This window comes from Herpailurus yagouaroundi, unplaced genomic scaffold (genome assembly GCF_014898765.1).
Source record: "Herpailurus yagouaroundi ecotype Mexico unplaced genomic scaffold, PumYag 139, whole genome shotgun sequence".
Lineage (NCBI taxonomy): Eukaryota > Metazoa > Chordata > Mammalia > Carnivora > Felidae > Herpailurus > Herpailurus yagouaroundi.
The window spans coordinates 71,552,595-71,560,232 of record NW_024412394.1 but is presented as its reverse complement, the minus strand read 5'-3'; the positions used below and the strand labels follow the sequence as shown (position 1 = coordinate 71,560,232).

General features: G+C 37.8%; 1 pseudogene; it reads right to left on the bottom strand.

Annotated features, from left to right (window-relative positions):
* Positions 1–1,643, bottom strand: LOC121030082 (28S ribosomal protein S36, mitochondrial-like; annotated as a pseudogene).
* Positions 1,644–7,638: the final 5,995 nt, after the last annotated feature.

Genomic DNA, 7,638 nt, shown 5'->3' with positions numbered 1-7,638 from the left:
TTTATAAATGTATACTTTAATAAGAATATAAGCAAATAGGTAAGTTTGTGGAGAAGCTGACCAAGATACATATATTAGGAGATACAAGTGTCCATCTAAATCTTCTATATTTCCTTTTTTTTTTTCTTACAGAATATTCAAGTTGTTTAATGGGTAATTTCTCATGTGCCATTTTGGAAGTCCTTTATTGTAAAGACCATTCTTTTGTCTGATTACAAACAGCAGCCACACTGTCAGTGATTATTCTGGACCTCCACGTTGGATAAATTCAATTTCTTCTCGAGACACAAGTTTCCTCCTGTATTTCTGACGTAATGTTTTTATTATTTCTGCAGTGTCTGGTGGACCCTGATGAATCAGCAAATCTGGTGATTTCCTGCCCTTAGAACGCTGTGAAATTGAGGAAGAGTGAGATGGGAGTCCTGCTGAGCTCAAAACTTCTGATACATTGAGTTTAGGATTGTCTCTTCTGTCAGGGAAACTTATTCATGGACTATGTGGTTTGACTACCTGAACAACTCTGCTGGCAGACGCCATCTTGATGCCCCTGATGGTTTCATTTTAAAACATTAATCCCACTGGTATCTACTGAATTACCTACGAAATGTGTGACACTTGCCTCCACACTACAGAAATGAAATGTGGCTTGAGATGTCTCCCTGCTGAAGAGGGAGCAGACAGGGATGGGTATAGGTGACCCTGAGGACTTGCCACCTGACATCCTCAAGGTTGCTTATGGGATGATGAAGGAAGTTCAATGTTAAGTGTTAGAAATAAACATGTTTTCTACTTTTGTAATTAAAAAACTGTTCTTAAGAGCAGGGCTTTTCTTCCTGGTGTTTCTTTCTGTGTAAGAAACAAGTAAAATTCTCACTTGCCTAACAGCAGGATACATTTAACAACCCTTAACATCCTTCTAAGGAAGAGCCTCCCGGGCAAATATTTTCTGTGAGGCTTCTGAGGTGGTTTCTTTTCCCCTTGGGCTTGGGCCAGCCATCTGTTAATTGTGGGTCTGGTTTCTTTCTTGCCTTCTGTCACCCCCAACTCAGTGGCCCTGGCCACAAAAGGAAGTCAACATTGACCACACAAAGACACCCTCTGTCGTCAACTCCACCGAGGCTGGCTGCACTGCTGGTATCATTTGTTCTGTACTTCAGGGGACCCTACGTCAGTTGGGACTCAGTGCCAAAGAATCTCTACTTCTGGAGAATATGGTGGTGATGTCCTTGTGTAATTTCTCCTCCGGCATACAAGACCACTCACTGTATCAAGTACTGTACTTCTCAGAGGCATCTTTCTCTGCAAAATTGGGAACCTTATGGGAGGAAACAATGTTTTTAGCTGAACGAACTGTTTGAATCTAGGTTAGTGTGATCCAAAATTGTACAAAATCCACGCCAGCCTATTTTCTTTGCCTCCATCAATAAATTTAGAAAGTGCAGATTAGTGTAACCATATCAACTCTATTTTATTTAATGCTTTTAGCGGTGCTATGTGTTTTCCATATCAGGCTTCTGGGAAGCAAATATTCACACTGTCAGATAATGTAAATGACAAGTGTATTCGCCATATCCTTACCTCCGGATATACGCTTGGTCAAAAGTTTGAGATGAAGAAGAATGAGACTGGGGACCAACAGGCATATATATTTTCAGTCAAGATGACAAAAATCTGGGCCAAGGTAGACATCAGATTTTATATTGAATGATTTGTTAACAGATTAAATATGGGAAGTAGAAGATAAGCTGGAGTCATAATAATGTTAATATTATTAATGGTAATAATATTGGTAATTGGTATTGGTAATTTATTGGTAATAAAATTGGTAATAACAATGGTAATCACAATGACTGCTAGAGTTTATTGGAAGCTTTCTGTTTTCCAGGGTCATGCTAAGCACATTATATACTTACCTTGTTTCTCTTCCACAACAACTGGTCTATTATGTTATATATAATATATCTATTATATAGATATATCTATATTATTATTATTATTATATTATTATTATATTATTATATTAATAATATATATTATTATATAGTATATATAATATATAATTATATATTATATTATTATATTAATAATATATTATTATATATATCTATTATTATATAATAGATATATATATCTATTACATAGATATATCTATATATATCTATATATATCTAATATATCTATTATTATAGAAATAAATACTATTATTTTCATTATTATTTCTATTTTTGAGATGAGAAGATTGAGGTGCAAAGTAATTAATTAGCTTGTCCTATCACCTTAAGGGTAGAAAGTGACAGAGCTGAGATTTTTACCAGATCCTGGGCTCTTAATTACTGCACCATACTGCTTATGAGCACTTATCTTTTACTGTGCTTTTCTGCACTGCGCAGGCTATTATTACTATATAATAAGGTACCCCTATAAAGACCTAAGGAAGGAAAAGTTTGCTCAGGGCTCCTTATCTGAAGAGAACCGCCATTGCAGGGAGTTAAAACTCAGGCCAGCCAATGGGGTTTATTATACCCATTACGGCCATTGCTACATTTCCATGTCTAGATCTTTCTAAGCTCCTCATGACATAGGACTTTTAAGGAATTGCTTTGGGACCTTTGCACAGAGCTTCCTATCAGGGAAATGTACTCTGTGTGCAGTGTTTACTCTCTACAATGTAGGCCCTGGGCGTGGGGTGCTTGCGATGGTTTCTCTCTCCCTCTCTGTCTCTCTCAGAATCATTAATGACTTCACTATCCATCTATATAAATACCCCCAACCACCATTCTCCCTAGGCCCACTCCTAAAGCTCCCTTTCCTTTTTAGCTCATCTCCACCTGGCTCATTCTTCAGGTGTCACTGGTGCCGGCTGCGGCATCTTCACCAGTGCATCCAGCCTTCTGGACAAGCGTCATCCCTTTGATCCACAGATAATGCATGCTGTGATCCAGGCAGCCAGGGAGCTGGAACGAGAGGACAAAGACGCTGGCACTCTTTTACCTTCTCTTTCAAGTCTGCAGAAGCTGCCTTAGGAACATAGCAAGATATCCAACCAGTCATGAGGGACTGCGTGGTTTCTGTCAGGGCTTTCATGAAACGTCAAAGTGATGAATAGCTTTGACATGTCTTATTGATGTCATGTCCACGCTCCACTATATCCATGTTGGCTCTTCCACGGTGTGAATCTAACAGAGCATTTGGGGTAGGCCCAGCAATTAAATCCATCTCAGGCCTTCTCATTAAGGCCAGTGAGGTCTTCTGTTTTCATTAATTGTATCTTCATTAGTTGCGGGGAGTCTTTCAAAATTCATTGTAATTTTGTCCTTCTGTGAATCTGGGGAGCAGGCAACTACAAGTACAAATTCTATGTTAATAACCCAAAGCTTTTAACAGTAATTGACTCTTCCTGTCTTGAGGGCCCCACAGGAAGATGGGCTTGGCTACCACACATTAGAACTAACATGGTGGTGTTGGGGCGCCTGGGTGGCTCAGTCGGTTGAGCGGCCGACTTCAGCTCAGGTCATGATCTCGCGGTCCATGAGTTTGAGCCCCGCGTCAGGCTCTGTGCTGACAGCTCAGAGCCTGGAGCCTGTTTCAGATTCTGTGTCTCCCTCTCTCTGACCCTACTCTGTTCATGTTCTGTCTCTCTCTGTCTCAAAAAATAAAAAATAAACGTTGAAAAAAAAAGAACTAACATGGTGAATGAAAAGGAAATTTTGAAGGTATGACTTCTTGCCCTTGGCCTAAATTTGCAAGCATGTCTACAGTCACATGTGGAAGCTTCAAATTTAAAATATTGTAAGAGAAACCCTCTACTCTGAAGACACAGCAACGTAATGGTTTCTTTCTCTCTCTCTCTCGCAGAATCATTAGTAACTATTCCCTTAATAAAATGTATAAGCTATTTTTCTATTGATTTCTAATATATGTCATTGTCCTAAATATGGGGCTTCATTTTTCTTTTAATAGGTTGATATACTACATAATACATTCATCTGGTTCAAAAATGAAAGATGTAAAACATGGTAACTTTCTTTCCTACTTTTGCTTCCCCAACTTTCTCTTCCCATCATGGCTAATCACTATTTTCAGTCCTTTGAATTGTTGCAGAGTTTTTAATGCGTACAAAGGCTACTACTAATGCATGTGCACACACACACGTAATCTTTAAGAACAAATAAGGCAGCATTCATTCACTCATATACCTAGTCATCCAACAAAGGGAGGCATCCTAATGTGTCTAAAAGCATGGACTTCAAGGTCAAACAGAAGACCCTGGTTTGAATTCTGGCCCCATTTCTTACTAGTCATTTAACCGATGAAGTTACAACACCTCTCAGTGCTTTCATCTCCACAGCACCACAGTGAGGACAAGAACACCTACTTACAGGTGGGTGACAATCAAATGCAAAGAAATATATAAAACAACTCTTAGTGCCCATTACATAATTAGTTTCCAGTCTTATTATCATATATTGACACGTAAGATGTGTAACTCACAATCCCTACCCTTATGGAGTTTACAAATAACAGGAAGGATGGACTTCATTCAATTTAATTTCTTTTTCGTGGAGAAAAACATCCAAGGAAACAAAAAGGCAAGCCACAGAGCAAGAGAAAATATGTGCAAAACCTATCTGACAAAGGACTTTTATCTGGAATTTATAAAGCGCTCTTACAACTCAAGAACAACCCGATTTTAACACTGGGCAAAACGCTTAGGCATTTCACCCAAGAAGAGATACAGATGGCTACTAAGCACCATGAAAAGTAACTCAACACAATTAGTCATTAGGGAAGCGCAAATGAAGAGTGTACTGAGACACCACAATGGCGACTAGTATGAAAAAATTAAAGACTGACGACCAAGGGCTAATGAGGATGGGGAGCAACTGGAACTCTCATGTGACGACGGTGGGAAACAGTCTGGTGTTTTCATCCGACCCTGCAATTTTACTCCTAGGTATTTGCCAAAGTAACATGAAAACACATGTCCACACAAAGATCTGTTTGCAAATGTTCATAGCAGCACTATTCATTGGAATTAAAAATAGGAGCAATTCAAATGTCTATCTACTAATAAATTTTGTGGTATATCTCTTTAAAAAGGAACAAAATATGTTCAAAAACAGCATGGATGAACCTCAGAAACTTTATCCTAATTGAAAGTCATATATTAAAAAAAAGACATATCCTCTATGGTTCCACTTATAGGAGAATCTAGAAAAGGCAAAACTATAATGACAAAAAGGATCAGAGTTTACCTTTGGCCAGAGTTTGGAGGAAGGGGTCGACTTCAAAGGGCACAAAAAACCTTTTTTGGGATTATAAAAGTGTTTTATATCTTGGTTGTGATGGTGATTATACAATTGTATGCAGCTGTCAAAATTCATCAACTATGCACTTTAAATGGGTGGATTTTAGTATGTGTAAATTATACCTCAACAAAAAAGAAGGGGACAAAACAGTCTTAAAGGAGATATGAAAGGAATAAGCGTTATAGAAATCGAGAAGAGAAAGTTGGATCAGATGATTTAAATAGTTATTACTGAGGAAGCAGCATATGTGAGCTACCTCTGGAAGGACAAGCAGAATGTAGACATGGTTTTGTTCTTTGGGAATATTCCATTTGATGGGAACAGTGTGAGCATGGAAGAGGAGCATGGGGAAATGTTGAGAGAGTGCCTAAGACCCCAACTTGATTCAAATTCAAATTTGTGATTGATGAGTAGAGGAGAAAAATGAGGTTGGAGACATAGGCCGGAACCCAAAATCTTGCTGTGCTTTGAATGGAAGGTAAGGAGATTCTACTTAATTTGGCAGAAAGAACAAATAAATAAAATAAAGGCTTTTGAGCAGGGTGTCATGGGTTGTTGACAACATAATTTTATCTGTGCTTTTGATCATGAGGAAATTAATTATGGTCTGTGGGCCAAATGCAACCCACTGCCTATTGTTGTAAATAAAGCTGTATTGGAATCCAGCCATGCTCATTCTCTTATGTAATGTCTATGGTTGCTTTTACTGTCTGGTTTTTTACAGAAAAAGTTTGCTGACCTCTACTTTGGATGAACCAACCTGTCAGACTCTTTGGAAAGTGCAAAACTCTTTTCTCTTCAAGACAGCTTGAATTAGCAGAGAATTAATACTTACATCTTCATGTCAAACTTCTTGTATGAATTTCTTTACACGTAGAAGCTTGTGGCCTGAAATATCGGCACAGATTGCTAATTTTAGTAGAATTATTATATGTGTTCTTTTGTGACTAGTATTTTTTTGCCAAACAGTATGTTTATAAGATTCATTTAAGTTAGTGACTATATGTATAGTTTGTTCATTTTCATTGCATTGCAGTATTTCACTACACAAATATGTCAGAATTTGTTTATCCCTATCACCTTTATATAACATATAAATGATATTGCTAAACATATTCTTACAGTCTAGTACATGTAGGGATTGTGTCGCTAAGATATATATTTAAGAATGGAATTGCTTGCTAGTCTTAGGTTATGTATGCATTCAAGTCTATTAACAAATGTCGTATTATTTTTCCAAGTAATTTTTGTGGTTGGAATTTTGTCCCCCAAAGAGATATGTTGAAGTGCTAACACCTGATACCTGTGAATGTAACCATATTTGAAAATTGGGTCTTTGTAGATGTAATCAATTTTTTTTTTAATTTTTTTTTTTCAACGTTTATTTATTTTTGGGACTGAGAGAGAGACAGAGCATGAACAGGGGAGGGGCAGAGAGAGAGGAAGACACAGAATCGGAAACAGGCTCCAGGCTCTGAGCCATCAGCCCAGAGCCTGATGCGGGGCTCCAACTCATGGACCGCGAGATTGTGACCTGGCTGAAGTCGGACGCTTAACCGACTGCGCCACCCAGGCGCCCCAGATGTAATCAATTTAAGATAAGGTCATACTAGATTAGGATAGATACTGAATCCACCGACTAGGATCCTTATAAGGAGAGAGTGATGTGGAGACCAGGAGACATACCCAGAGGAAAGATGGCCAAGTGAAGACAGGCAGAAATTGGAGTGATGTAGCTACATTTCTGGCAACCATAAGCATAGCAAGATTCTTCTCTAGAGCCTTCAGGAACGGTCTGGCCCTGCTGAAACCTTGATCTTGGACTTCTGGCCTCCAGAACAATGGGAAAATAATGTTATTTCAAGTCACTCAGCTATGGTAATTTGTTATGGCATCCTTAAGAAACAAAAACAGTGATCATACGGATTCTATTCTCAATAACATTTATGAGTATTTCTTTTCCTGTACATCCTCATTAGCAGTTGATATTATCAAACTTTTATTTGTAAATAAGAGCATATAGGATTATTTGGAATAATATTACAGGAATAAAAATTATACTAGTGGAACAGAATAGAGGGCAAGAATCAAATTCTCACATTTATAAACACTTGATTTATGATAAGAATATTCTTCATAGAAAGGGGGAAATAGAATTGACCTTTTAGAAAATAATGCTGACACAATTGGATATCCTTATGAGGAAAAAAATGCAACTGGATTCCAATATTACACCATAAACAAAAATCAATCCCAGGTAGATTAACTACTTAAACAGGAGAGGCCATGATATAAACCTTTTAGAAGATGATATAAAAGAATATCTTGG